A 22,418-nucleotide genomic window follows, 5' to 3' on the forward strand; every position below is an offset into this window, starting at 1 on the left:
AGCGGCGGTTGTGGGGGCCTTAACCACAATGGCCAATAAATGTGGTTGTTGGCAGTGGCAAAGGTTGCCATGGAGTTGAGTTTTCAAAAGAAAAGAGAAATTTTGTAAGCCGCAACAATTAGACGTACTTAAATGATTACAAACTAATTAAGCAATGCAAACAAATTTTTTTGATTATTTAAGGTAGTCAGTTACCTAGAAATATTTTAGGATTTGTGCAAATAATTGCTGTAATGAATCAAGTTAAATGTTAAAGAAAAGGTGCAGCATTTTTTCCTCCTTCATCTCTATGTTGCTCAGTTGTTAACGTCTTTTGATTTTTATACTCAGCTGAGCAGATCTCACAGAGTATATTAATTTTGTTCGCATAACGGTACCCCGTACCGGCATAAATATTCGATATAGATATAGACTTCTATATATCAAAACTAGCAGACCAAGCAGACGTTGTTCTGCCCTAAATTTGGTTTATCTGCATACATTTTAATAAGCTTTTTCCGTCTAACTCTACCCTCGCTCCTCTACACTTTTTCCTAATATTTGTATTCACTCCTCCCTCCGTATTTTTCGCTTCATCTATCTCCATCTTCGTCTCATTCTATCTCTTTCTCAGTCTCATTCTCCTTCTCTCTTTTCTCTTCTCTCAAGTTTTTCTCATCCTTTTTCATATCTTATTGCCATTCCCAGAGGGTGGTATGTATTTTGTTCCAGTCCCATTCCGAGTCTCAGTCCCAGTCCCACTCCGAGTCTCAATATCAGTCTCAGTCCCAGTCCTAGCACTAATCCCAGTCCCAGTCCGTCTCTGGTCTACTTCCCGGAAAAAAACATCGTAAATACTAATATAGGCAAATTTATATACCAAATTTCAGGCAAATCGAATAGGATGTATGTAAATATGTATGTGGGTATTATTAATTCATGTCTTTATTTCGGCTTCGCATGCATATTTATCAGTTTTGCCAAGTTGATGCGACTAAATCGAAAATTACTTTAAAGCTCTCAGCAACAGCTTTCTTTTGATGTCCATAATACCGCATATTCCAGGGGTATCCGGGTCCATGTTTTGGCCTATATTTCGAGACCCTAGTCACCCAGGGGTATGGAAATTGCCCTCTACTAAAGCACTCATCAACAGCTTTCATTTGATATCCATATTCTAGAAACACATTATAGGGGTACCTCACGGAGCCCGAGACCTTTCCAACGAATGCAAAATCGTGGAAATCGGTTCGTGGGTTCTGGAGTTATAGCGTCAGGAAGGAAAAGCTTATTTTTATATTATAGATGATCTGGGCGAAGAAAAAAATTCATTTAGCCATGTTCGCCCGTCCGTCCGTCTGTCCGTTAACACGATAACTTGAGTAAATTGTAAGGTATCTTAATGAAATTTGGTATGTATGTTCCTGGGCACTCATCTGAGATAGCTGTTTAAAATTAACGAAATCGGCCTCTAACCACGCCCACTCTGTCCATATCGAAAATTTCAAAAAACCGGAAAAGTGCGATAATTTATTATTTCATTTTATTTTTTTATTTTATTTTATTTTCTTTTCTTTGCTTTTTTATTTCTTTTTATTTTATTTTATTAAATTTTATTTTTTTATATTTTGTTTATTATAATTTATTTATTTTTATAAGTTTTGTTTTATCTAACTTTATTTTATTTCATTTTATATTTTATTTTATTTTAACTTAATTTAATTTATTAACATTAGACAAAAATTACAATTGGCAATTTACAAACGGCGATTATTACGAGGACATGTTTCTGAATTTCACTTCTTCATCAGCTAGCTTCTCGGGAGCTGGGGCATTCATATTTTACTTTATTTTATTTACTTTTATTTTATATTTATTTTGAATAATTGCATTTCATTTAATTTTTTTATTTTGTTTTATTTTGTTTGATTTTATTTCTTTTGTTTCAATTTTTCTTTTCTACACGTTGCTAACGGGTACGTTTTTCTTTCTTTTTCATAGCTTTTGCCTTCATGTTAATATTGTTTTATTCTAGATTTTCAGTTTACCCTTCATCTGAGAGCATTTCTTTGTCTTCGGCTATATATAAGTAGTCTTCCCGTGTTACTTTTTGGCATGAAATCACAGAGCACAAGGGTTCACTTGTTGGCGAAATAACCCGACGCCCTCTTCTATTGTGGAGACTGTAGCATGGCAATTAACTTGCCTGAGCTATAGCATCCGCTTTCATTCTTATATCATGAACTAGCCATCCTAGTGTTGGGATTTATTTCATCAAAAAACCTCCTTCCTAAGACAGGACCATGATTTTTCCAGCACACTTTTCTATCGCCTACTCCGTTTTACCTCTACACCGTCCTAGATTGCAAGACATATACAACGCCTTTACAACTTTGTCTACTGAAGAGTGAGTGGTGCCACGCCTACACTCGAAAATTAGACATGTATTTTCAGTTTTAATAACTCAATATAGTATGGGAAAAATCATAGCCTTGATGCAACAGAGATTTTCTTTTAAATTCGACCGATATGAATTTTAGATCCTTTGTAGAAAGGTGGGCTTGGTTCGCAATTTATTTTACCCATTATCACAGTATACACTTATTTTCATAAAAGTAATGCATCAAGTACTAACTTCTATTTTAAAACTTTCATACATAGCCCAATTGTATCACTTTTTAGGTGAAATATCGGTATAAGGAAGGCACATACTATAAGGATTCTAGCGGTTCAACCAAGCGTGTTCGATAACAGATTTTTACAATTCCTACTTATCAACAGTTACGGTCATACCCAGTTTCAAAGAAGTCTCTTCATCGGGCTATGTTTTGTAGTTTGCATAACGTTCAATTTTGCATCTCCTAAATATAGGGTCAAAGCGTCAAACTATAAACCAATTTTTATCAGTTCTTCGGCACTCTTTAATGAACTTTCTAATGTTTCAATTTTATGTAGTTATCGATATCAAAAAGCGTGGATCTAGCCTGATACTGTCCTATCTTCATAACGTGTATTTAAATACCATTCAAACAACAACACATTACTTTAAACACTTGCTAAAGCGACCACCCGCCTTCAACCACTTTGTTACTTCAACTTAACATCAGATGCCACAATTTCGGAATTTACACTTTTAAACAAAACAAAACACGTAAGGAAGTCTCAGTTCGGGTGAAACCGAACATTACATACCCAGCTGTAAACTTGAAATGCTTTTGTTGTTTGTTTTGTGTGCTTGATAGTGTTACAAGGCTGCGCAATAATACATATACATATGTTTCTATTCTGAACTAATTTTTCTTCGAGTTATGGCTCCCGAAACATAGAAAATTGCTTAGTCATAAAAGGATTTCATATTTTTTGTTATAAATCCAATTGGGAAATGAAATACCATTGATATGAAGCTCTTTTTTGCAAAGATATAGCTTAGTTTATTCGTCCACAACCCTTTTAAAAATATTTTATATAAAAGTGGGCGTGGTCCTTAACCGATTTCGTTAATTTTTCCTCAAAGCATTCCATATAGTAAAGGCAACCCCTCTGCCGAATTTCGTTACGATAGGTTTAACGATTTTTGATTTATGTTTAATAATATTTGTAAAATTGATTTTATCACAGGTGGGCGGTGCCACACCCATTTTAAAATTTTTTATCAAATTTTTATCAAGAGTCTCAATATCAGTCCACACGTCAAACTTCAACATTCTAGTTGTATTATTTACTAAATAATCAGGTTTTTTGTGTTTTCCAAAATGTTATAAATATAAAAAGTGGGCGTGGTTATCATCCCATTTCACTCAATTTCAATACCAATCTATTCTGGGTCCAGATAAGCTCGTATACCAAACTTGGTGAAGATATCTCAATATTTACTCAAATTATCGTGTTAACGGACGGACGGACGGACATGGCTCAATCAAATTTTTATACTCAACTGAGCAGAGCCCACAGAGTATATTAACTTTGTTCGCATAACGGCATACACTAATCGAGATAGATATAGACTTGCATATATCAAAATGATCTGGGCGAAAAAAGAAATTCATTTGGCCAGGTCCGTCCGTCCGTCTGTCCGTCCTTCCGTAAACACGATAACTTGAGTAAATTTTAAGGTATCTAGATGAAAGGGTAGGTTCCTGGACGCTCATCTCAGATCGCTATTTAAAATGAACGAAATCTAACCACAACCACGCCCAATTTTTCGATATCGAAAATTTCGATAAACCGAAAGAGGGCGATAATTCATTACCAAAGACGGATTAAGCGATGAAACTCGGTAGGTGCATTGACCTTATGACGCAAAATAGAAAATTGGTAAAATTTTGGACAATGGGCGTGGCACCCCCACTTTTAAAAGAAGGTAATTTAAGTTTTTCAAGCTGTAATTTGGCAGTCGCTGAAGATATCATGATGAAATTTGCTAGGCACCCCACACCTATTACTATATGTGTGCTAAATAAAAATTAGCGAAATCGGATGACAAACACGCCCACTTTAAAAAAAAAATGTTTTTAAGTCAAATTTTACCAAAAAATTTAATATCTTTACAGTATATAAGTAAATTATGTCAACATTCAACTCCAGTAATGATATGGTGCAACAAAAATAAAATAAAATTTCAAAATGGGCGTAACTCCGCCCTTTTTCATTTAATTCATCTAGAATACTTTTAATGCCATAAGTTGAACAAAAATTTACCAATCCTTGTGAAATTCGGTAGGGGCATAGATTATATGACGGTAACTGTTTTCTCTGAAAATGGACGAAATCGGTTGAAGCCACGCCCAGTTTTTATACACAGTCGACCGTCTGTCCTTCCGCTCGGACGTTAACAACATAACTTAAGCAAAAATCGATATATCTTTACTAAACTTAGTTCACGTACTTATCTGAACTCACTTTATCTTGGTATAAAAAATTGCCGAAATCCGGCTATGAGCACGCCCACTTTTTCGATATCGAAAATTACGAAAAATGAGAAAAATGCCATAATTCTGTACCAAATGTGAAAAAAGAGATGGAACATGGTAATTGGATTGGTTTATTGACGCAAAATATAACTTAAATGAAAAAGCTCTGCAGGGCGAAATCAAAAGCCCTTGGAGTCTTGGCAGGAATATTGTTCGTGGTATTACATATATAAATAAATTAGCGATACCCGACAGATGATGTTCTGGGTCACCTTGGTTCACATTTTGTTCGATATCTCGAAAACGCCTTCACATATACAACTAAGGGCCACTCCCTTTTAAAACCCTCATTAATACCTTTAATGTCATACCCATATCGTACAAACACATTCTAGAGTCGCCCCTGGTCCACCTTTATGGCTATATCCCGAAATGGCATCTAGCCCACTCCCTTTTAAAATACTCTTTAATACCTTCCATTTGAAACCCATGGCATACAAACACATTCCAGGGTTACCCTAGGTTCATTTTGCTAAATGGTGATTTTGCCTTATTTTGCCTCCAAAGTTCTCAGCTGAGTATGTAATGTTTGGTTACACCCGAACTTAGCCTTCCTTACTTGTTTTTTGATACTGATGATTTTGATATATGGAAGTATATATCTACCTCGATTCCTTTATACCTGTACAACCAACCGTTATCCATTCAAAGTTATAATACACTGTGTACAAGTTCAGATGGGTATAAAAAACATAAAACAAATAACATTATAAAAATCCAAAACTTTTCAGTCAATAATTAATTATTTTATTTGCGACGCGTGGTGTGCGTTGGTGTATTTGTAACCGCAGGCGTGTGAAGAAAACGTTTGGTGCGATGTTATATTTATTTATGTACGACACATATGTACATACACATATATACATATATAAAGTTATATAAATATTATTATTATGTGTATGTTAATGGCGCAAATGCGCTTAATAACAATTATCTCTACTGACATACAAAAACAAAAGAATTAAAACAAAAGAATGGCGAATCACGTAAAATATTGAAATGAGAAAAAAGTCGAAACAACAAAAACAAATGACGTTAATAATACTATTAAAATGGAATGCAATAAAATGAATTGAACGATACAAAAAAAAAAGATTAAACAAAAATGCACTTTAACCCTTTCAACCGCTAAACTAAATCTTACTTAATTAGTGGTTCAAACCAAAAATTTGGGGTCTAGCCTTTGGTGAATGTATATATGTATGTTTATATGTATTTGCCCCTGCCCTGCAAAAAATTCGATTAGTCTAGGATGAATCCGGGATGAGGAGTATGCGACCAATGCCCGGTTTTGATCTCTTTGTATGAGTTGAACTGTTCCCTTTTGTTTGAGCATGTGCTATGAAGAGACTAATTGTACCCATTTCTACTCGAAAGGGATCTATAGAACAAATCCCGTTTGTACCCATATGGAAACGTATGAAGACTGGTCCCTTTTCGGTTCAATAAGGACTCAAATAGGGTTCAGTCGAATTTTCTGCCATGACAAAACAATAGAAGGGTTTGCCAAGCCACCAAATCTATTTGATGTAACTTGTTTGCCCGATTTTCAAAAATGTATAAAAAATATTCTTCGAAAACATAACCCTAACTCCGGCGTAGTCGTTCGGTTCAGTATAGGGCTTCGCAGTTTTCTTAAATAATTCGATTCAATCACCTACAATCTTTTTTATTTTATTCATTTCGTTGCCGCTTTTTTTCTTAATATTTCTTATAATGGGCTACATAGATTTCAAACTGATGAATCCCAACTGTACCCGAAAGGGACTAAAGGGGATGAATTATGCCCAAATGTAGACAAACGAGATCAATCGGAGATCAATCTCTTTAGGATTATTCGCACGATTTTTTGCAGGGTTATTTATAAGTTTTTGGCATTTTGTTGTATTTGTGGCTTACAAACTGCTTTTTTTGTCAAATTAAAAATAAATAAATGTAAGGCGCGATAACCTCCGAAGAGATCTAAGGCCGAGCTTCTCTTCCAATTTGCGTCGTGCTCCTCTTCATTTTCCCTACAAATTGGCCGGACGGGACCTACATGTTGTATGCCGACTCCGAACGGCATCTGCAAGGCAGATGAGTTTTCACTGAGAGCTTTTCATGGCACAAATACAATCGGAGCGCTTGCCAAACACTGCCGAGGGGCGACCCCGCTTAGAAAAATTTTCTTCTAATTGAAAAACTTATTTCTAAAATTTTGATGTTGCTTTGCCCCGGGTTCGAACCCAGGGCATACGATGTGGTAGGCGGAGCACGCTACTATCACACCACGGTGGCCGCCGTCAAATTAGTTCTATGACTTATATGAATTGCATGATTTCATTTGTCTTTTATGAACTCCACGGCGCAAGGGAAATAGATTTTAGCAGCAGAAATTTTTTATATGTAACGAATTTACTGCAAATCCTCTTATTTGCAACCTTCTGCTAAGTTCGAATCACTAAACTGTTGAATAAATAACTCCACTATTCAATAATGCAAAATGGCCTTTATTAAAGTTCTTCACAATAACACCACTATTGCTCGCCAGATAGCGTCTCAAATCAAACTGATTGTCGCGCCTCTACTGTTGCCGCCTTTTATACTCTGAGATTCCTCGTTGCATACTTCTAGGCTTTTCTATTCTAGAATTTACTAGTTAGTTATCAGCTTTAAAATTACGCAGCTGTAACTACAGATGCATGATTTTATAGCTTCTCTCAAACCCCATGCGCTTGTATGTGTAGGCGACACTTGACAACCATTGCATACTTTCGGGAGTATCTCAGATTTATGTATGTGGCTGTGCGTTGCTTCTCCACTGCGTGTACGTACATATGTGTAGACATAATGATTTATCTATTCATATGCATACAAGTCACTGCTTAGCATCGGATTAGAGATGATAGTATCCCTTAGTGTTGCTAATATTCGTCACAATATTAAAAATTATATTTTTAAGTTTTCGCTAGCAAGCGTTACATTTTTTCTATCTAAAGAAATTACATACTTACATATATGTTTATTTACTATTTCTCACACACACATATATCAGCCATGGAGATGAAGTTTGATATTGAATGGCCCTTTGAGCTCGTGTTTTTCTTCATAATGCCTATGGAAAGTTGTACTTTTTAAAAACAGTTTTTTTTGCTCTAATTGTTTCATTTTGCTCTATAGCTGTATGAAGAATATAAATGGGTTTTGAATTTGAAAAACTAATTTCAGAGTCGTAATCAGCGTGACTAAAGGTCCGAGTTACTGAGCTGTATTGGATACGCCATTTTGCATTTCGAAAAACTAGCATCACCTTCTTTTTCGTGTAGCAATATAGACACTTATCGAAGATTTTGGGGAGTATTATTGATGTTGATGGTCGTTTTGTTGTGGTTGCAAACCGGGGGATAGCATTTTTTTGACATCAGAACGTACTCAGCAACAGCTGTTTGGATTATACCTTGTAAATCCCTTCAAAGCCCCTTCTTTCTGATTTACAGAAATTAATATCTATACTTCTAAGAAAATACATTTTTCTTCCTCTTTCTCTAATTTTTACTCGCCGTAGTTATGTCACTCACTTCAACGGATTTCCTTTCCCTTTCCTCTCTTCCTTCTCTATTTTTGCCTTTCTCTATACCTTCACATCAAAAGTATAGTTTAATAAAGCTCTGCTGCTTTTTTTTTCCCTGCAATATCCCAATCCCTTTCTCCTCCTTTTTAACATATTTTCCGCTGTTTCTTTCTGTCGATCCTTTCGTTTGTGCTTTGTCCCTCCTTTCTCCTGTTCAATAATTCTTCAGTCTCAGACTCAGTTTCTTTTTGGCTTTCTTGCCCGTGGATAATTTTTCTAATTTTAATTCTATTTTATCCTGGTGCTGTTCTTTCTCTCCGACCGCACATCTCTCCTTTTGAGTTTATTCGCCTTTTTCCTTTCTCCATTTCCGTGCGCTTCTCTCTATCCTCTCTTTGTGCTCTTCTTCTCTCTTACCTTTCTCCATTTATTCCGCCCCTCTTCCACAATCTTGTTCTGTCTCTTCCTATCACTCCTCCCTTTTTTTGTTCTCTGTCTTTAATTGCCTTTTCCCTTCCCACAGCTTTGCCCCATCACTTTTCCACTCAATTCTCTGCCACCACCCTCATGTCCTCTCTTTATAAGCGTTTTCCTCTTACTTTCTACCTTAATCTCATTTACAGAATCACTTTCTAGCTAATAGATATGGAAACATACCTATTTTAGATTTTTTTATAAAGGGACGTTACACCCTCCACTTTTTCAAAATTGTATACATATATGTAGCTTGCGGGGATTCACCGAATTCAACTTTTGTTTTTGGAAAGAGAGGTTGCTATTCCAATAACGATAAATGAATTGCTTGAAGATTTAAAAGATAGTCTCATATTGAATAAAACAAATTATAAGGAGTCGCATTTGTCTTCTTCGGATATTCTACAAAAATTGATAAATGTTTCTATAAAATATCGATAACACGCCACGATAGCAAACCCATAATTTTTCGATAAATAGTCGATTATGAAGGTAATCGATAACAAATAGATATTTTCAATAAATAATTTACTACTTTCCGATAATGAATCGCTAACAAACCGTTAAAACGATAAATTTTACTATTACGTTCAATGGATGAACTAATTTTTCCCTTACTACCTTTTTCTACATTATTTCTTCCAGTAAGGGAGTTCAGAGTTTTGTGTATTTGATGTTGAAAGCGTTGCTATAGCAAATGAAAGCTACGGATCGTGAAAAACTTGTATTATTTTAAATTTTTTCTTTGCATATTTTTATTTTTTTTTGTGACAGTTGTTGGTTTGCTATTAAAAATTGAAAATATAAACTGCAGTTTTTGATGCTGCGTATTTGCCATGACGTAGCAAATACATAGCCGTGTGTTTTGTTAGTGTATTGTAAAATATATGCTACACAAGTTTGCAATGCAGATGCTAGACCATTTGCAAAAGCTCCTGAACTCCCTTAGTATTTTTTTTTTTTTTTCAACCATTGCGTATTTTATGATCCGTACTTATTAAACGTCCCTCGTATGCAAATTAATTGTGGAATATAATAGTTTATTTTAATGCAAAATACACGCAAATGAAACGACAGCTGAGTGACGACTCGGTTTGATGGCAAACTTATAGTTGTTGTTGTAGTTGTTGGTTATTGCAGGCATTTTATTTACTTTGTAGCCTTAAATGGCATGAATTCTTAAACATTTACTTAAACTGCATAAAATACACATTCACACGTACGTAGAACGATACTAAATATGAGAAATTAAAATTTATACAACGTGCTTGGGCAGCAATTGCAACATTAACTGCAACAAAAAAAAGTAAAGGTGTCTAAGTTCGGGTGTAAACGAACATTATATACTCAGCGTGAGCCTCAATTCCACATTTCATTTCAGATAAATTAGTTTTCTACATAATACGTGGCACCGCCCGTTCAAAAAAAATGTCTCCCCATTTCCTCTTACAATAAATTTTGATAAGTGAAATATCATTGATTCAAAACTATTTTTTTCTAAGTTATAGCTTATTATTCAAGTCTACGACCCTTTTAAACTTGTTTTATATCTAAGTTGCCGTGGTCTTTAACCGATCCCGTCCATTTTTACCTGAAATATTTTCTACTATAGGGAAAATTTGTGTACCCAATTTTATTACGATCCGTTAATTTTTCTTCGAGTTATGGCTCCCGAAACATAAAAAATTGTTTTGTCATAAAAGGGGCGGTCCCACGCCCATTTTTTTAAATTTGAAGTTTTTCCTATTTATTGTTATAAATCCACTTGGGAAATGAAATACCATTGATATAAAGCTATTTTTTGCAAAGATTTAGTTTATTTTATTCGTCCACGACCCTTTTTAAAATCTTTTATATAAAAGTGGGCGTGGTCCTTAAACGATTTCGTTAATTTTTCTTCAAAGCATTCCTTATAGTAAAAGCAACCTCTCTGCCGAATTTTGTTACGATAGGTTTAACGATTTTTCCTTTACGATTAATAATATTTGTAAAATTGATTTTATCACAAGTGGGCGGTACCACGCCCATTTTAAAACAATTTTTCAAATTTTTATCAAGGGTCTCAATAGACTCAGTCCACACGTCAAATTTCAACATTCTAGGTGTATTATTTACTAAATAATCAGGTTTTTTTTTGTTTTCCAAAATTGTACATATATATATATATATAAAGCGGGCGTGGTTATCATTCGATTTCGCTCATTTTCAATACCAATCTATTCTGGGTCCAGATAAGCTCGTGTACCAAATTTGGTAAAGATATCTCAATATTTACTCAAGTTATCGTGTTAAGGGACAGACGGACGGACGGACGAACGGACATGGCTCAATCAAATTATTTTTCGACACTGATGATTTTGATATGTGGAAGTCTATATCTATCTCTATTCCTTTATACCTGTACAACCAACCGTTATCCAATCAAAGTTAATATACTCTGTGTGCAAAGCACGCTGAGTATAAAAAAATAAACAATAACAACAACATCAACAAATAACACTAACATTGCTACCATAAATAACAACAATTCACCTACAACTCTGGACATTTACTGCACGATGATGATGTTATTATTATTGTTGATGGCAGTTGGCGGTGGCAGTGGATACTTAAATGCCTGATCTTTTGTCCTGTTCAGCAAAAAACGTCGGCAACTACGAGTATGTTGGCCGTTTGGGTTCTCTGTTCTGACCGCCAACGTTCGCTGATTATCATTTTATGATATGTAAACAAATGCAATGAAAATCGCACTGACAGCTGCTTTTGCAAGGTAATGAACATCAACACATAGTAAGTAAGTACATTTAAACATTTTTGTCTATATGTATACGAGTAAATGCAAATAAAGCACTATCGCAACAACTCATATTAACAAGCAACAATGAGAACAACGCTCTTTCACACGTATCTAAAGATGGGTTTAGGTACACTGGTGGCAAACAATAATGGGATCGCAGAGTAGCTAATTGAGGGAATTGATATTTTTTTTTTGGAAAACTTCAACAATTAATTAAACTTATGTTAGTTTAGGTTGAACTGGCCGGTCCATGAGGACCTCACATAGACTGAATAAGTCCCTAGTGTTACCAGAAGTTTGTTTTAACGACCCTATCAAAAAACCAGGACCTATATTATGGCGGCCGCCGTGGTGTGATGGTAGCGTGCTCCGCCTACCACACCGGAGACCCTAGGTTCACACCCCGGGCAGAGCATACATCAAAATTTTAGAAACAAGCTTTTTCAATTAGAAGAAAATTTTTCTAAGCGGGGTCGCCCCTCGGCAGTGTTCGGCAAGCACTCCGAGTGTATTTCTGCCATGAAAGGCTCTCAGTGAAAACTCATCTGCCTTGGAGATGCCGTTCGGAGTCGGCATAAAACAATTAGGTCCCGTCCCGCCAATTTGTAGAAAAAATTAAAAAGGAGCACGACACAAATTGGAAGAAAAGCTCGGCCTAAAATCTCTTCGGAGGTTATCGCGCCTTACCTTTTTTTTATGTTATGAAATAACTCCGTCCTCTTGGAAAATACGAAAAGCTACCTAGGACTTAAGCCACTTGCTGCTTCTAGATATGACAGCTGTATAACTCTTAATAGCTGGAGTCTTAGCCTGGCAAGCGCAGGGCAAAAGCACTGAACGTGCTCGATCGTTTCCTCCTCCAGCCCGCACCCGCACTTCCTAAATATTTTATCACTGACCAAGCCTAATTTAAAGGCATGTGACGCCAGAAGGCAGTGTCCATTCAGAATACCCGTCATGAGTCTACAGTCCTCTCTTTATAATGATAGAAGCAACTTTGTTAGTCTAAGGTTGTAAGACCTGCACATAATCTTCGACACTTTACAGCCCTGCGCTTGAACCCACGCCTTTCCCGCTCGGTCAATCATGTGCAGTTCTCGCCTTCGCTTTATCTCGCCCAATCTAATTGGTACGTCTACGGAGCAAGCTTCAAGGGATGCGCCCTTTTTAGCTAGTTCGTCCGCTTTTTTATTCCCATCTATTCCCATATGCCCTGGGACCCAATATAGATGTATGATTCTCCCTGTCCCGATTCACTCCAGGGACTTCTTATACTCTAACACGCATTTAGATGTTGTGGTATGCGAGATTATTGCCTTAATTGATGCTTGACTTTCAATATAAAAGTTAACACGATTGCAGCTTGGGCCATTTACTTCCAGGGTTTCTACTGCTTTGCTAATGGCTACTATTTCCGCTTGGAAAACAGTAATCCGGCAGCCTGTAGGATCTGTTTATTTCCGGATCAGCACAGTATACCGCATACCCTACTCCTTCCACTACTTTGGAACCATCTGTGTACACAGGTATCGCCTCGTCCGCCATTTGAGCACCCTTGCGCCAACCGTCCACCTCTATTGTGGCCTTAAGAACGCCCTCGAAGCGCAGATAGGGAATCAGGTAGTCTGTTCGTCTTGTGATTGATGGCGCTATTTTACTATGGCCGTATGGTCGGCGCACAAGCTGCCCCGAGGAACCGAGCTTGGTTGCATTTGTTAACGCTATGTTCTTTGCTACCAGGTCTACAGGGGCAATGTGCAGAATGGCATACAGTGCAGCTGTCGGGGTTGTTTTCAGGGCTCCCCTAATCCTAAGCATTTATAGTCTGCATACCCCCTCTAATTTTTTGAGGTAGGTTGCTTTTTGTGTGGCTTTCCACCAAACAAGAACTCCATAGTAGAGGAAAGGGCTCACAATCGCTGTAAAAACCCAATGAGAAAGAGAGGGCGATAAGCCCCACGTACACGCCAGCATTCTTTTACATGCATAAAGTGCCGTTGAAGCCTTCTTCACCCTCCACGTTGAGCTTCCATGACAGCTTACTGTCTAGGATGATTCCTAGATACTTTGTGCAAGGTTTCTCCTGTAGTATCACCCCTCCTAACTTAGGCCTGATCCAACTTGAACTTTTTTTTAAATATATATAATAATAACGTAAAAAGGCAAGAAAAATTAAAAATTAGTAAAAATCCGTTGTGTGATAAGAAATTACTAGTATTTGGGATTTATGCCAAAATGCTGGGCAAATTAGCAGTTCAAATATGGTTTCTCCCGAGACTATTTTGTGTCCTTTGTCATCGTCATCGGACATCGTCATCTCCTATAACGTGTGTATATCTAGAAGCCTTGAAACCATTAAAGGACTATTTCTGTAAAATTTTTTGGCTATCTCCGGAATAATTTCGTGCCTTTCTGTAGATTGTAACGACTATTTCCACATAACTTCGTGATTGGCTTTGAAATTATTCCGAGATCATTTCGTGACCATTTCTGACTTATTTCCAGCCTATCTCCGGATGATTTCGGTATTATTTTGGTACCCAATTTCGAATATGTTTTAGGAAACATTTGAGACTATGTGAGTATCACATCGATAACATATGCGGATTGTTTCGAAGTATGCTAAAAATAATTTTCGGATCATTTTGGGAATGTTTTTAGGGTTTTTTTAAGAGGCATAGTGGTTCTGTTTTGGAATACTTTAGGATTTATTTCATAAATGTTTACATAATGATTTCAGGACAGATGTTATCAGGCATTTTCGAGCTAAGTTCGGGACCATATATTATTTGGGTGTGTTTTTACGATCATTTGTTTTTAAAATCATTTCGCGTAGCCATTTTTGGATAATTTCGGGACCACCGAGTTTATCTACGGATTAGTTTGGGAATGGTTGCGTAATATTTTGCGACTATTTCGGGATCGCTTTGGAACTGCTTTTAAATTATTTCCTGGACTTTTTTTTTTAGTTATTAAACTAATCTCCCACCCTGGGAGAAGTTTTTTTTTATCCGGTACCCACATCTGTATAAAAACTTAAATTAAATGGTACATTTGTGTGTGAGTCAGATAAAGATGCAAGTAAAATGAGCCGTTACTTTCTGAGGACGTTGATAAAAGAGTATATTAAAATTAATCGAGAGAAAAAACTTGCCACCACTGTATGCATGCATTTATGTGTGATGAAACGACACAGAAATTAATGTATGCATGTTAGTGCGTATAGTTGTTTGTTGTAGTTCTACGTAACAGCTGAAGGTGAAGGTGATGTTAAAGTCAAGGTGTGGTCGGAGTTCAGTTCCTGTTCATATTATACGATTCAGACAACATAATTGCTTATAATACAACAGAATTATTCACACACAAACATACGAGAACATTCCATGGCAACGCAATTTACCGTTGATCATTTATATTGCTACAATTTTGACATTTCTTGCACGCTCCGAAAAAGGTTTCTATGATTTTTATCAAAGTTTTCCTTTAAAGTTTAAACCAGTCAATTGTTGTTTCTTTCAAACATTATGCAAACAAAATTCCGCCAAAAAACTTTGGTTTTTAAAGTTGAGCTCTAAGCTTTTTAAAACCCCAACTTTTTTATACAATTTGTCGAAAATATGTATAATAATTTTTTTAAACTACTTCGTAATTGAGTAATGATACTATTATTTTGATTTTTTTAAATAACAAAAAAATTAGTACTTGATGGACAATTGGAAAATTTTTAAAAAATGTATGAAAATTAAAAAAAAAACAATAATTTATTTAATAATTATGGAAAAGTTAAAACAACGTGACATCAAGACGGACAAGGCGACAGTGCAGGTTCAAATCCCACTGGCGGGAGAAAAGGCTTTGAAGATATTTACAAGGTATAATCGGAACAGCTGTCGTCTTTTCCGTCCTGAAGTCACGTTGTTTAAATTTTTTCCAATTATTAAATAAATTATAAATAAAAAAATTGCTTCAAATAAATTTTTTCATACACCTAAAAAGCAATAAGGGCAACAACCCCTGCTTAATTCATACAAAAAAAAAAAAAACAATAACATTTAAATATATTTTTTAACTTCAACGTTCATGGACAAAGTCCTGTGTTGACAAAATTATGAAATTTTTAAAAATAATGAAAACTGAACAATTGGAAACATTTTTTTATACTAAAATTTCAGGAGTTTTAAAATTTTTAGATCCGACGAATTTTTTAAAATTCCTAGGAATGTGTTTTCCGGAAGAAGAAGTTGCAAACTCCATTTGTTAAACTTTCAAACTCATTGAAAAGTTTGTTATTACCTCGATAAAAAACGCTTTAAGTATAGAATCTTTTTTATTCCAAAAATTCATAAATTTTAAGACTTTTTCGAATATATTTTAATTTTTTAAGTTAAATTTCGAGATAAACAAATTTCAGTTTTTATAAATTTATGAAAATTACAAAAAAAAGACCATTGAAAAAAATTTTTTAAAGACTTTTCGACTTTCTTATCATTTTAATTTTAACTACGATTTGGTAGTGCATAATCCAACTTGCATAGCTTTTTTTGTCAAAAATATTTTTTAAATTGCTTAAATATTTTTTTTTAAATTCAATGTAAGTTAAAAACTATATATATTTTGTGATTTTATTGTTTTTTATAGCAAAAAAATATTTATAAAAAACTCCGATAATTTTAAAAACTTCTATCTTGAAGTTGGCTAAAAAAAAAAATTAGAAAGAAAATCACTTAACCGCATTTAAAGGCTACTAAGAATTTTTAAATAACAACGAAAGCATTAATACAAAATCTCTCGTTACATTGGAATGGTTCATGGAAAGCCCCGTAAATATAATTATCATACATACAAAGAATATACTTTGTAAATGCAATTTCATATGTGATTGTAAGCTTGTAAACATAACATAGTAGATAATTTACCTTTGTTATATTGGTACGTTATTGGCTTTGACTGGCTGTGCCCTTTGCTGTTCTATATTATTCGTGACTCGTTGTTGTGTCGTGGTAATTAGCGCGTAAATGCGTATGAAATTATGCACAAATTAATGTTGATGGCTGCAAAAAGGTAATATAACCAGGCATGTTATTCGATGAATATAACAGTGCAAATACATCTACATACATATATCTATGTATGTCCTAAAGTATACATATAAGTAACTATGTATGTATGTAAGTGGAAATGCTCAAATGTGATTATTTGACTATATAAGTTAATGTGCTTTTTGACATACACACACATACAAATACATATAAATTTGTATGTTGTTGTGTAAGAGTAGGTGTACGCTTAATGTACATCTTAATTAAATTGCTTAATTGCGTTATTACGCAATTTTTGTTGCGTAAGCTTTAACCCTAAATGACCAACTTTAAATGTTGTGGGTAGCAGATCTCAATAGCTCTCAAGTAAGTAAATCATTATTAATACGACCATGGTAATCTTACCAACACAGTCACAGTTTCAGTTTTGAAGAGCTCTGGTCTGTGCAGCAAACAGTCAAGCAAGAACGGAATGACTGCAATAGATTGAGATACAACAAAAGTTTGAAACGCATTAGAGTTTATGGATATCCCAAGACCTTCAGTAGCTCGACGTGTCACATATTACCAACCCTCCTTATAACCAATGATTGGCTCAACTTTATTATTCTTTTGTAGCATAAATGCCAAATATAAGAGCAAATATTTTGCCACGATTCTCTAAAGCGGTTGAACTAATATCCAGCCCTTTAGGAAGAACATCATCTGAGCATTAACTGCATACCCCTACATGCATAAGTTCATAGATGCCGTTAATAGAGTTGTTCTTTTTATGTATTTAGCTAGCATTAGCCCATAAAATAAAAAAATAAACACGAATAAAGTTCTTTGTTACCCGAGTTCAAATTGAACGTAAACAAAAATTGAAATGTGATCACACACAGTTGGGGTGGGTAGTGAATTTTCTTATGTTTGTGCGCATCCTCACACTAAATTTGTTTGAAAATATGTTTATTCAGCTGTCAAGTAGGCAGTTCTTAGTTCAAATTCGGTCTTAAAAATACAGCTACTCAGAAAATTGCTCTAATTTAGTATTTCAATACCTTTTTTTTATCTTGCTGCTTGAATCAACACATCAAATTACTATGAATATGAAACATATGGGGCATTTTAAGTCGAATGGCACTGCAGACTTTAAGTACATAAAGCAGCGAACATCAATTTATATATTTTTTTGCAATTGTTTTTGTTTTTATCGGGCTATTGATAAATCATTCAAGGTTCGAATCGAGCTCAAGGCCAGAACAATAATTTTTTTCTAATGATTATTGTTATTTTTTAATTTTTCTAAATTTGAAAAATTGTATTTTGTTTTTGGAATAGTAAAAATGAAAAATTTTTCTACTTACTATTCCAAAAACAAAATACAATTTTTCAAATTTAGAAAAATTAAAAAATAACAATAATTATCATTAGAAAAAAATTATTGTTCTGGCCTTGAGCTCGATTCGAACCTTGAATGGTATATTTTTTTTGTTTTTCGATAAGTTTAGAAAAAACGGTACAAATACATTTTTTTAAGTAAAACTTTCAAATAAGCCTGAAAAACGTTTTTAACGAAATTAAAAAATTCGAAAAAGTATTACAAAACCTGCGAAGTTTTTATTTATAGCTTTCTGAGTTTTTTTAATATGAATTTTTATATCAACAAAGTACAAGTTATGGGCCTCTTAAAGTTTGTAATGCGAGCATATGAGAAAATTTCGAGCTTATAACGGTTAAAATGAGGAAGAAACTACGTTAAGACTTTTATCTCAACAATAAGTTACACGGGATATATATTATATTGTAACGAATTTAGGGAAATCCTGGTTATTATGCAACTTCTGCTAACGTTCAAATCGCTAAACTGTTGAATAAATCCCACCGATATTCAGTATTACAATTTTGAAATCTGTGTCAAACTTAATTTACCATTTCATTTTCTTGAAAGGTCCTAATTAAACTAGCTGAGAGTAGCATCGCGAAGGCATGCTGGGCTCAATGGATAAGGGCAGCAGCACATGTTCTGAATAAAAAAAGGTCCAGAATTTATAAAATAGTTACATAAGTGCTGATGTGAAATAGGAGTACAGTGGAAAAATACATTGGGCGAAGTGAGGCGGCTGCTTCAGTGTATCGGATACAGCAATAAGTAACAGCATCGGTTGGGAAGAGTAGCAAGAGTGCCGAGGACATGACACGCCAACTTGGAGGACCAATTGCATAGAATCGGAATTACTTAGGGGCAAAACTAGAACGGCTAACGGTGCATGAGATTATGGCACTGAAAACTGAAGCAATTTTGTATTATGAACCTAATCCTGAAAAAGTGGTGTGCTGGATCGGTTTTGATCGGTTGGTCATGTGAAGAATCTATGACATCTTACGGCAGGAGAAAATAGTCCTTAGTGATGACAGGCAAACGCATTGTGCGAGTCTCTTAAACAATGAATTGGTGCACAGCTTACATTGTTTTTTTTTTTTAGATATACTGTAGAGATGTCAAACGGACAAGGTAGCTGTTTACATCAGGGATCAATATTAAGCAAGTATTGTATTTATTTGATTTTCCTACCACAATTTACTGGCCAGTGAGAACAGCTTAAAATAACTAAGTAGAACAAAAATTATATATATAATAAATTATAAATAATAAATATTAACCGTCTTTTTAACACATGTATATACATCTACACCTGCAAGTAAAAATGCTTATCATCACTTAAATAATGTTTAGGATACCCATCTAGTGGCAATTATGGAAGACTTGTGGCAGTGGCTAAAGAACTCGTAACAAAAAGGGTTGTGCTTAATGGCAGAGAAACGAACCTGTATTGGTCATAGTGTTTAACCTATAGCCCAATCGGTAGCCATGAATTTTGGACACACACACTTTTCTGTCATAGAAGTAGAGAATAGTGTAGGGATAAAATGGAGAGACACATTTCAGTTGCAACTGAGTACAATGCATACTGAAATTAATAAGTGCTAATTTTCTGCGCGACAGTTTCATAAGTGTAGATAAAGTTATGCACATCGCAGTCCACACAAATTTTAAATGCATATGCAGCTATTATGAGTTTGGGTTTCATCTACATCCAATTTAAACTGGAACGTCCCATTAAGTCATTCATATTAGCCTTCTATTGCTGCTTCCTCAACAGCTCAAGCCAGCATTCAAAAAGATTACATATCCTTTTGTCATACAACAATTTAATGTTGTTTGTGTATTCGATTTTGGCATAGACAAAATTACATACAACATTGTTCTTTGTAGTGTTCTTATATGGTAAACCTATTATTTCCGTTCAATAGTTTTTGGTTTTGTGAAAAAATATTGTCCTATACATATGAAACTAGCTCAAGAGATGTGAAGCCGCGTATGTATGTATGAATGCACAGGCTGACTTATTTACGAAACAATTTTGACAGGCCCTAAGTAGTCGGTTTTTTTTTTTAGAATAAAACGGTATCTGCAAGAGAGTGATAAAGTTGAGAAAAGACATGCGATGAACTTGAAGCTTATGAATCAAAATATTATTGTCTAAAGATTGTAGTTTAATTTAAATCAAAATATTTTGTAGTTGTAGAAAAAGTTTTAAAGGCTTCTTCATAAATTCATTAAATTATAGTATTTTGCACAAACTTCATTTTTAAACTCTAAATATGTACTGAAAGTAGTGCGCTTGTTTCCCGGAGCAAGCATCCATTAGAGCCAAGCTACATTCGATAAAACTCTAAAGCATTCAATCTATAGCCGAAGTCTAGTCCAAACCAGGACCTACTTATGTAGATGGTCTCGTGGTAGATTTGAACTTAATTTCACACTTAACGGACCCAAATAATTTTTAACAATATTAAAATAATATTTCACAAAATGTTATTTTAATATTACCGTTCTCCTAGATATGAGGATCATCTTATTTTCATGCAATTGGCAACTCTATTTAATAGTTTTTCTTTACTAATTTTGAGCTTAAATAACAAAATAGCTATATGAGAGCTAATGTAGCTGTTTCGGAGGCATGACACTACATTTCGATAAACCTAGCCATGGCACAAAACAAGTTTTTTAAAAGTGGCGCCCAAGCAGGTCTAAAAAGTAGTGAGTAACTAGTTCGCACTTAACTCTTCCGCGATATAAAAAAATTTCGTTACAAGTGGAGTCCGAGCAGTAACGTACATAGATACAAGGCAATATGAGAAACATTGCAATATGAGAGACGTTGCAGTTGGTACTGTATGAGAAACATTGCATTAGGCACTGTAAGTAAACACTAGTCTATATAAAGGAGGATGTGTGTATGTTTGGATGCAGCTTATGGACTCTAAAACTACTCCGCCGATTTTTTTTCTTATTTGAAAGAATCCGGAGAATGTTCCCGTGAAGTTTCTTTCCGGGAAGTGGGCAAATCGATCGATCTATTTGAACAAATTCTATTCAATTTGCCTGAAATTTGGTATATAGGTAGGCCTTTGCCTAGATAAATATTTACGACACTTTTTTCCAAGAAAGGGACCAAAAAGCGACTGGAACTGGGATTGGGACTTGGGTTGGGCCGGTAACTGGAACTAGCCCTGGGAATGGGACTGGGAATAAGAGATGGGGGAGAATAAGAAAAACTAACTAGAGAAAAGAGGGAGGGAGAAAGATACTGAGGAAGAGATAGAATTGACGTAAATAGAGGGATAGAAATAGATGGAGGGGAAAAGAAATGAGTTAAGAGATGTAGAGGGAGAAACAGAAAAGCAGATGGGTGAGTGAATAAAGGATAAGTAAAAAGGATGAGAGGGGGAGGGAGTACCTAAAGGGTAAAAACTGATTAACAGTTATACAGATAGACCAAAGATAGGTAATAACAACGTATGCCGGGTCAGCTAGTTCTAGATAAACTTTAAAGCCGCCACCAAAAAAGTTTGTTACAAGTGGCGCCCGAGCACGCTCATGGGATAGAATACATAAAATAATGACAATAAAGAAGTCACTATACCAGTTCTTATATGCGAACAGTTGGTCCGACTAAACCCTATATCGGCACAAATATTATTCATTAACATTGAAACAATAGAAACAACAAGTCGAAAATGCAAAGTCGTTTACAAAAAAGTTCAGCCCATAGATAAAATTTGCAAGTAGGTATGTTCTATGGAAAATATAAAAAAAAATATCAAAAATTACCGCTAGTATTTATCACTATAAAGCTTGCACTGCTTATTTAAGAATTAAATGTGCTATAAATCTGCATACACCAAATTTTTTGAAAACTTTTTGGACCTGATGCAGAGATGAAAGCATCTCCAGTAGTTTTTTCATCACGACGACATTATAATAATGATACTATACAGTTATACGCTCCGAGACGATTTAAGCCGAGCTCTTCTTCGTAGGCTCCTAGAGTTACTTTTCAATTCTTCCTACATATTGGCATGACAGGACCTTAATGATTTACGCCGACTCTGAACGACATCTGCAAAGCAAATAAATTTTCGCTGCCATTTGTGATACAGATATGTTTGCCAAACAATTGTTGAAAGCCTACCCCGATTAGAAAAACGGGGTTTGAATACTTTCATGTTTATTTTATCGAGACTTTTTACCAACAATAAAGTTAACTACCTTACTGCCA

General features: G+C 34.9%; 2 protein-coding genes across 7 annotated transcripts in view; one reads left to right on the forward strand and one right to left on the reverse strand.

Moving 5' to 3' along the window:
• Positions 1-22,418, reverse strand: part of LOC137251358 (uncharacterized) — a 457,851-nt gene that overhangs the window by 307,273 nt on the left and 128,160 nt on the right. For all 6 annotated transcript variants that reach the window (XM_067785794.1, XM_067785793.1, XM_067785792.1 and 3 more), the window contains exon 3: positions 16,687-16,821. The gene's annotated coding sequence lies outside the window, so the exon portion shown is untranslated. The remainder of the gene's footprint in view (positions 1-16,686; positions 16,822-22,418) is intronic.
• ppk23 (pickpocket 23) overlaps positions 1-22,418 on the forward strand; it is a 589,427-nt gene that overhangs the window by 287,940 nt on the left and 279,069 nt on the right. The window lies entirely within an intron of this gene.

This window comes from Eurosta solidaginis, chromosome 4, assembly GCF_040869045.1.
Source record: "Eurosta solidaginis isolate ZX-2024a chromosome 4, ASM4086904v1, whole genome shotgun sequence".
NCBI classification, from domain to species: Eukaryota; Metazoa; Arthropoda; class Insecta; order Diptera; family Tephritidae; genus Eurosta; species Eurosta solidaginis.